Source organism: Ovis aries, chromosome 23, assembly GCF_016772045.2.
Source record: "Ovis aries strain OAR_USU_Benz2616 breed Rambouillet chromosome 23, ARS-UI_Ramb_v3.0, whole genome shotgun sequence".
Classification (NCBI taxonomy): Eukaryota; Metazoa; Chordata; class Mammalia; order Artiodactyla; family Bovidae; genus Ovis; species Ovis aries.
This window is the reverse complement of record NC_056076.1, coordinates 27,327,491-27,334,941: the sequence shown is the minus strand read 5'-3', so window position 1 is coordinate 27,334,941 and position 7,451 is coordinate 27,327,491.

Sequence of the window (7,451 nt, the reverse complement as noted above, 5' to 3'; positions counted from 1 at the left end):
GACAGCTTTTGTATGTCCCTGACTTTCCAGTATCATGGCCATTGAGTTAAAAAAAAAAAAAGTTTTAAAGTTTCTGTTTCAAGTAACTTCTAAAACTGAATAATAAAGTTAAAGCTTTCACCAAGGGATATGATGACCATTAGAAAATGGCCTGAGTACATTTATATAACATTTTGCTTTTATACCACGGTTTAAATACAATTTAGCCTCCATTTTCCTAAAAGAAGAAAAATAACCTCACATTCTTTTCCAGCACTCTATAGAATAAGTGAAATTTATATTTCACTTATTCCAGCTTATTGGAATTATTTTCTACCAGCATATAAACATTATTCTCAGCGTGTGATGCATGCCAGTTTTTCATTAATAATTGATTTGCACATGCTATTTAAATGAACTCTTTTCTAAAGAAGCATAAGTAGTAAAAGTCTTTTTCTTCTGATCACATAAACCAGTAGCTAGTGCAATATACTGTTTGCTAGTAATGGCAGTTCCTAGAGGAAGCTGTTAGCAAAAATATGGAACTGCAGGACAGATGTTGTATTTTGTGTTTAGGCAGGAGAAGACTTCAGATGGTTAGCAGAATGTGCCTGTGGGAATTCAATGTTGTACATTATAGTAGCTCAAAGTCTTTAAGACTTGGCATAAAATAACTTCTGAGCACACTGCAATTGTAAGATAACACACGGAAATCCATGTCTTATTCAGGTAAAACCAAAAGCAGTCATAGGGGTAGGAGAGCATGAGGCACATACGTCTATTAAGAATCAGCCCCAAGGGAAGACATGTCTTTTTAGAAGATTATATTTTGATACAAGATGGGATCATATGGTCAGTAACTCAGTTTAAAGAGGACACGGTAATTACAAAAGGAATATCCCATCTGTCTGTCATTAAAATGTGACAGATATTATGATTTCTAGAAGTGGCTTGTTTAGAGAAAGATGATTCATTTTTCTGCCTAGAATATGTTCATTTTTGAAGATTGCATGTCTAAGATATCAATTCACTGTACTTTGGATTTTGACCAAAATACATGCATTAAAAATGTTGTCATTTTAGTGTTGAAGTGCTTTGGTTCCTAAAATCAATATTATAAGAGACCAGATTGTATTAAAGAAATATACATTTTCTCTCAATTTACAAATGAAGTACCTAAATGCCTTCAGCAAGTGTCCTGAAGGCAGTCACACAGAGTTTTTTCTTTTCAGTTTGGCATGCCTCTCAGTTATTTTTCAGCAGAAAAGGTTTATGCTTTTTCTGTGCTACAGTGGAACTTATTTAACATGACATAAACAGTGATAGCGGACTGTCTAAAGTGAGCACAGACTGAGATGATAAAATCTTGGCATCATTTCAAAAAAAGTATTGAAAAATATGCATTTTTCAAATGATGTCTTATAGCAAGAGACAAAGATGAGATTCAGTTGGTACAAGGGATGAAGGGCTAATGAACTCAAGTATGGGCATAACTATCTTTATCATTAGAGACTTTGTATCCTTTCCATCTGTAGCTTAATTGCAGCCAGTCCAGAAGAAAAATATCTGGTAATGACTAACAAGTATATAATGCTGATCATTGGCCAGATATTATTCTAAATGTGCTACAAATATAATTTCTTTTTATTTTTATCTCTATGAATAAGGTATTATTAGTATCTATATTTTATTTGTAATAAAACTCAAAGAGATTATTTGACTTGCTATTATATACATATACTTGCTATAGTATATGACTATTAGGTCATATACCTAAAACATAGCAGGGTTAGAATTTGAACATAGGCAACCCATATTCCTAATGCTTTACAAGACAAGCTCATAACATGTAGTAAGGAAAGTAGGCTTTAGACAAAAATGAAGTCTGAGGTTCAGCGGAACGGCTCTGAGATTCAAAGGAATGGGCTCTACCTTAGCCATATCAGGTTATGTCCTTTTATTAAAATCCTCATAGGATATTGGATTTTGCCTTCATGACATTTCCCACAGTTGACACTATTTATAAAGTTATTTGTATAATAATGTTTTTACCAAACCAACCTTGAATCTGCTTGTTGGGGTTCAGTCACTCAGTCACTAAGTTGTGTCTGACTCTTTGCAACCCCATGGACTGCAACATGCCAGGCCTCTCTGTCCCTCACTATCTCCCGGAGTTTGCCCAAGTTCATATCCATTGAACCGGTGATGCTATTTAACTATCTCATCCTCTGTCATCCCTTTCTTCTTTTGCCTTCAATCTTTCCCAGTATCATAGTCTTTTCCAATGAGTTGACACTTTGCATCAGGTGGCCAGAGTATTAGAGCTTCAGCATCAGTCCTTCTAATGAATACTCAGAGTTGATTTCCTTTAGGATTGACTGGTTTGATCCCCTTGCAGTCCAAGGGACTCTCAAGAGTCTTCTCCAACACCACAGTTCAAAACCACCAATTCTTTTGAGCTCAGCCTTCTTTATAGTCCAACTCCATTTATGTCTACTGGAAAGACCATAACTTTGACTATATGGATTTGTCAGCAAAGTGATGTCTTTGCTTTTTAATATGCTGTCTAGGTTTGTCATCGCATTCCTTCCCAGAAGTGAGCATCTTCTAACTTCATGGCTGCAGTCACCATCTGCAGTGATTTTGGAGCCCAAGAAGAGAAAATCTGTCACTGCTTCCACTTTCTCTGCTTTTATTTGCCATGAAGTGATGGGACCAGAGGCCCTGAGTCTCCTTACCTCCTTGCTTTAACACCTGTGTGCTAACACCAGGTTGTGGTGAAGGAAACTGCAAAGTTTTCTGTAGACACCAAACAAGGAGTATGACAACTAATGCTCAAAACACCTCAACATCTCAGGTGGGTTTCAGGGGAGGATGTTTGAAGGAAGGGGAAGGGAGAGAGTTGCAGGGTGTGTGATCAGCTCAGGCAACATTCTCTGATTGGTTGATGGTGAGGTAACAGGGATTAACCTCTTTAATCCTCAGGCTCCAGCTAGCTTCAGAGGTACATGTTCATGGTCATTATGCAGGTAAATTCTTCCACCTGATGGGCATTTTAGTCTCTAAAACAGCTCAGGATTGTGCATCAGACACTGTTATCTTTATCTTTCAGAGAGAAACTCAAAATACATGGCTGATTTATGGTTCAAACTGTTACCAATTCTCCAGGTTTAACTGGTACATGTTGTTACCACATGTTCACTTTCTTTCAATTACTAATTCTTCAGCTAGCCTTTTGTGACTTAGAGGATACCTGGGAGACTAAAGCTTGTCTACAAACAAGAGGCAGGTATACAGTATGGGAAAAGAGGCAGGGGACTCTCTCCCAGGAAGGCCCCACAGAGCCCTGTTCAGTTACAGTGCCTGTTTACCTGGAAATTGTATTTCCAGGTATAATAAAATGCTTCAAACACTATAAGTATACTTAAGCCTTTTAAAAGAAATTGAAAATGGGAGTTTCACAGAGAGTCTAAATAAAACACAATCTTATAAATGACTCCTAAAGGAAGTTTTTAATTTTAATAATGTCACTTGTCTGCTGATATTTCACTGTGCTTTGTGACCTAGCAGACTTCATGGGGCTGTTCAGAGAGGCTTCTAAAAACATCATTCTCTTTTGAATATGTGTGCTTTCTCGAATCCTCCAGGTACTTTGATCAAAAACTCATGACTGTCCTTTATATAATAAGTTAACTGTGAACACATTGACCAAATAAGATATGTATTGATAAATAAATAGCATGAAATTCTCTATGTATATGCATGTTGGGGAATAATTCCACATTACTTGAGAATTTCATTTGATCAATCTATGGATAAATTGATAAAGCATAATGGGATATATACATACAATGAAATAGTGTTCAGCCTTAAGAAGGAAAGAAATTCTGACACACACTACAACATCAGTGAATCTTGGCGTTTGCTAAGTGGAGTAAACCAGACACAAGACAACAAATGGTGAATGACTACACTTCAGGTATATATGGAACAACAGACTGGCTCCAAATAGGAAAAGGAGTACATCAAGGCTGTATATTGTCACCCTGCTTATTTAACTTCTATGCAGAGTACATCATAATAAACACTGGACTGGAAGATGCACAAGCTGGAATCAAGATTGCCGGGAGAAATATCAATAACCGCAGATATGCAGATGACACCACTCTTATGGCAGAAAGCGAAGAACTAAAGAGCCTCTTTATGAAAGTGAAAGAAGAGAGTGAAAAAGTTGACTTCAAGCTCAACATTCAGAAAACTAAGATCATGGCATCTGGTCCCATCACTTCATGGGAAACAGATGGAGAAACAGTGGAAACAGTGGCTGACTTTATTTTATGGTCTCCAAAATCACTGCTGATGGTGGCTGCAGCCATGAAATTAAAAGATGCTTACTCCTTGGAAGAAAAGCCATGACCAACCTAGACAGCATATTAAAAAGTAGAGATTACTTTTCCAACAAAGATCCATCTAGTCAAGGCTATTGTTTTTCCAGCAGTCATGTATGGATGTGAGTTGGACTATAAAGAAAGCTAAGCACTGAAGAATTGATGCTTTTGCACTGTGGTGTTGGAGAAGACTCTTGAGAGCCCCTTGGACAGCAAGGAGATCCAACCAGTCCATTCTAAAGGAAATCAGTCTTGGGTGTTCATTGGAAGGACTGATGTTGAAGCTGAAATTCCAATACTTTGGCCAGCTGATGCGAAGAACTGACTCATTTGAAAAGACTCTGATGAAGGGAAAGATTGAAGGCAGGATGAGAAAGGGACAACAGAGGATGAGATGGTTGGATGACATCACTGACTCAATGGACATGAGTTTGAGCAAACTCTGGGAGTTGGTGATGGACAAGCAAGCCTGGCGTGCTGCAGTCCATGGGGTTGCAAAGAGTCGGACGTGACTGATCGAGTGAACTGAACTGACTGAAGGTATGTATAGTAGTCAAATTTGCAAAGCCAGGAAATAGAACAGTGGTTACTAGGGGCGGGAAGAAGGGAATGGGCAAATATTGTTTAATAGGTACAGAATTTCAGCTTGGGATGATGAAAATATTATGTTGATGAATGATGATCATTGTATAACAGTGTTAATGTACTTAATGCTAACGTACTCTACACTTAAAAATTATTAACTTTATGTATAGTTTACCAAAATAAAAATAATAAGGCAAAAGAGAAATTTCATTTGAACTCAACATCTTATCAGAAATATTGTTGAATTTGAATTTTTGGTATTATAGGTCTCTTGGGCCTATGTTTATTTATTGATGATCCTATTAAGATAAAAGGGGAAGTTTCATCTTATAAAGGCATTCAGTTTGAACTTTACTTTGAATTATTTTGTCTTATGCTTTCTTATATAATGCATTATTTTTATTTCCAACTAATCTGTCAATTAGTTAAGAAACTTTTGTTTTAAAATATCAATATTACCATCTTCCTAAATTCCATATATATGTGTTACTATACTGTATGCAAGACAGCGAAAGAGACACAGATGTGTATAACGGACTTTTGGACTCAGAGGGAGAGGGAGAGGGTGGGATGATTTGGGAGAATGGCATTCTAACATGTATACTATCATGTAAGAATTGAATCGCCAGTCTATGTCTGACGCAGGATGCAGCATGCTTGGGGCTGGTGCATGGGGATGACCCAGAGAGATGTTATGGGGAGGGAGGTGGGAGGGGGGTTCATGTTTGGGAACGCATGTAAGAATTAAAGATTTTAAAATTAAAAAAAAAAAAAAGAAAAAGAAAAAAAAAACCACTTTGAAATTAAAAAAAAAAAAAGAATTAAAGATTTTAAAATTTAAAAAATAAAAAACTAAAAATAAATAAGTAAATAAATAAAATAAAATATCAATATTAAAAGTCAATGTTTTTTTTTTTTTTAAATTAAGCATCTGTATAAGCAAGGAAAATAATGCTGTCAATCTTTGTCTGGACATATTTATTTAGAATAAGATATGAAATTTTAAATAATCAGAAATATGTAAAAAATTGAACACAAATGTACATACAGTAGAAGAATATGTTGATCATATCAATCCAAATCAATTTTAATATTCATGACAACTGGTATTAGTTTTATAAGAATTTTCCCGAGACAATGTTATTTTAGACCTTTCCTGTTATATTAACAAGTATACTGGCAAACAGAGTCTAGGCCCTGACCTCAGCTTCCTGGGATAAGTATTGATTCTGCTACAAAAAACTGTGAAAACTTCACAAGTACTTCAACATTCCAATGCCAAAGGGAGAAACCATTTTTGTAGTATGACATTCTCTGTAAACCACCATCATGGACAAATTGATTTAGATTTATAATGCTATTCTGAAGTATAAGATAAAAAGGGACTCTATCAGAACTGACTTAAAATATTCCACATTTGATGTTTCTCTGAGAACAGGCAAGAGAAGAATCACTGACCAACATTACATCTTATGTTTACCTCATACATTTATGAATTCTAACCTTAAACACCAAATAAAGAAGTTATTAAATAATTATACATATAAATTTCAAAACTATTTGCTTATATTCACATGCAATGGAAATATCCTGTTTTAGGAGGCAATAATCCAGGCATGCCAGGAAAATAAAGTGTACATATAGTTCAAAATTGAGCTGTATTTTAAGCTGAGATGATATATTATAAATTTAAAAAATATATATCAGTAAGACAATGCTTTGCATTAAAATATGAGTGAATTTCTCCAAGGTATGTCACATTATGGTTCAGTGATAAGCTTGTGCTAATGGGTATATATGTAATAGTAGATGCATGTCTGATTTCATGATAAGTAAAACTGGAGTTTCCTGTGAAAGAAGTAATTTAGATATAAATACTAGCAAATACAAATTATAAACTAAGTCCTTACACAGTTTTCTAAATAAATTTCAAATATTTTAATTTTAATTCTTGTGGAATTAGTGACTTAATTCTCTTTTAAAACAGATTAGTTTCAGAAAAAATTAATGCCAATTTAAAAATTCAGCTTCCTTGAGCAACTCTCACTTGTTAAACGGCATTCTTGATATGGTGTGCACTGTGTGAAAAGAAAGCCACTTGTATGAAAATAAAACCACTTTTAAGGTAGCTATTAATGTAACACTTTGTTTTATGTGAGTCATTTTTTTAATGAGTCAATTTTATTGGCAACTCTGACTCAGATTTGAAAAGGAATTTCAATCATAGCCATGCAATTATTATATTTTTGTATTATGTCAGAGTAAAGGAAGAGAAAAATGTACATTTCACCAATAATACTAAGGCATCAAAGTATTACTAGAAAATATTATTTGATGTCAGTTCATGCATAGCAATAATAAAGAACTCTAAAGAAACAAAGAATAATGCAAAGAAATCAAATGGCTCTGATGATAACACTTTCTGGAAGAAAAGATTCTTCTCATTTATATGAATCAAACAAATAATACTGATTTAATCGCAAAGTGTGAATTCATCAT